Source organism: Oxyura jamaicensis, chromosome 2 (assembly GCF_011077185.1).
Source record: "Oxyura jamaicensis isolate SHBP4307 breed ruddy duck chromosome 2, BPBGC_Ojam_1.0, whole genome shotgun sequence".
In the NCBI taxonomy this organism is placed as follows: Eukaryota; Metazoa; Chordata; class Aves; order Anseriformes; family Anatidae; genus Oxyura; species Oxyura jamaicensis.
The window spans coordinates 105,764,980-105,766,495 of record NC_048894.1 but is presented as its reverse complement, the minus strand read 5'-3'; the positions used below and the strand labels follow the sequence as shown (position 1 = coordinate 105,766,495).

General features: G+C 36.2%; 1 long non-coding RNA gene across 1 annotated transcript; it reads left to right on the top strand.

The window, feature by feature from the left end:
• Window positions 1-506: 506 nt before the first annotated feature.
• On the top strand, window positions 507-978 carry LOC118162362. Its single transcript, XR_004748419.1, has 2 exons — window positions 507-620; window positions 763-978. It is a non-coding gene; the product is annotated as an uncharacterized LOC118162362 (long non-coding RNA).
• Window positions 979-1,516: the final 538 nt, after the last annotated feature.

Here is a 1,516-nt window from a genome sequence, read left to right as displayed (position 1 = left end):
TAAATGTATATTTACAGACATAAGCTACAGAGAAAATTTATATTCTCATTAGATTTGAATATCTTACACATAAAATTTCTTTTTGAAGAAATGATTTAGTTAGCGTTCTCATTTGTAAAGTCAGCTTTTCAAATGTTAATGTGTAAATGATTATTTGTACTTGCCCAATTTCAAGAAAAGCTGTTGACTTCATTCAAGTTCTTGTATGCCTCAAACATCCTGATGTGGGTAACTGAAAAGAAGATCAGTTTGTAACTTCTAAACCTTGCAATGAAAAGCTATGTTGACATGTACTGAGTAGATCAGTACACGAATAGTTCTGTATTTAAATGTTGGCATTTTTGCTTTAAGCACATTTTAACCCTAGCAGAGAATACAAAATCTGGAAACAGAAACATTCAGTCCAGACTCACACAGGAGTGATAATGTCTTTGTTTAGCTAAAACAACACACACACAAATGATTTTGAGATGTTTATACCTTGTATTTGTTTTTCTCTCCAATAGCTGTATTAACAAGGAACTTTGCACATTGAAACATCATCATGACACAGTGGCAGAAACCACAGACCAAGCAATCTTGATGAGCATGATGAAAAGTGCAGAGCTGGAACAATCAAGGTGAGAGTGTTGGATTATCTTCAGAATAAAACTGTCTAGATTTCAAAAGAGAGAAGTGAAATATAATACTTACTCAGAATATGTAAATTTGTATGCTTTCTATTTATCTTCTGTAAATTTTTCTTCTATATGTCACCCACAGGTTTATTGAAGAAAAAAAGCCCTTTCAATCAATATCCAAGCAAAAAGTCTCAGAGAATGCTGTATCTTGAGTTGTTCTTAGATACTTTATCTCTGCTTCTTCCTAATAGTAGCTCTCTTGGATTTATCACAACTTTTCATGTTGTAGAACACTGTGGGAACAGCTTAAAAGTTTTTAAATATGCTACATCCAATACTGTGTGCGTTATTCATTAAATTAACCATAAGCTTTATTGTGTTGGGCTATATAAAACACTGGGTGTGTAATTGTACTGGGTCTGGCTAGGAACATTCCCTGCAGCAGCCTGTACAGTGCTGTACTCTGCACTTGTAGCTAGAACAGCACTGGTAACACACCAATGCTTTGCGTATTGCTGAGCAGTGATGGCACAGTACCAAGACTCCCTCCAAACCCCCCAAAGCCAGTTGGGCTGCAGGTGGGCAAGAACTGGGGAGGGCAGCTGACCTAAACTGACCAAGGGATATTCCATAGTGTATGATGCCACACTCAGCAATAAAAGGTAGGAAAGAGGAAGAAAAAGGGGGAGATCTCACTACAAAGATATCTGTCCTACCAAACAACCAATACATGCATTGAGACTCTGCTTCCGAGAATGTGGATGAACATCTCTCATTGGTGGGAAATAGAGAAGATTTTTTATTATTATTATTCTCTCTATGCTTCCACCTGGCCTTTACTTGATTCTGTTGTTGTTTTTTGTTTGTTTTCCTTCTTTCTTTTCCCATTAATTAAA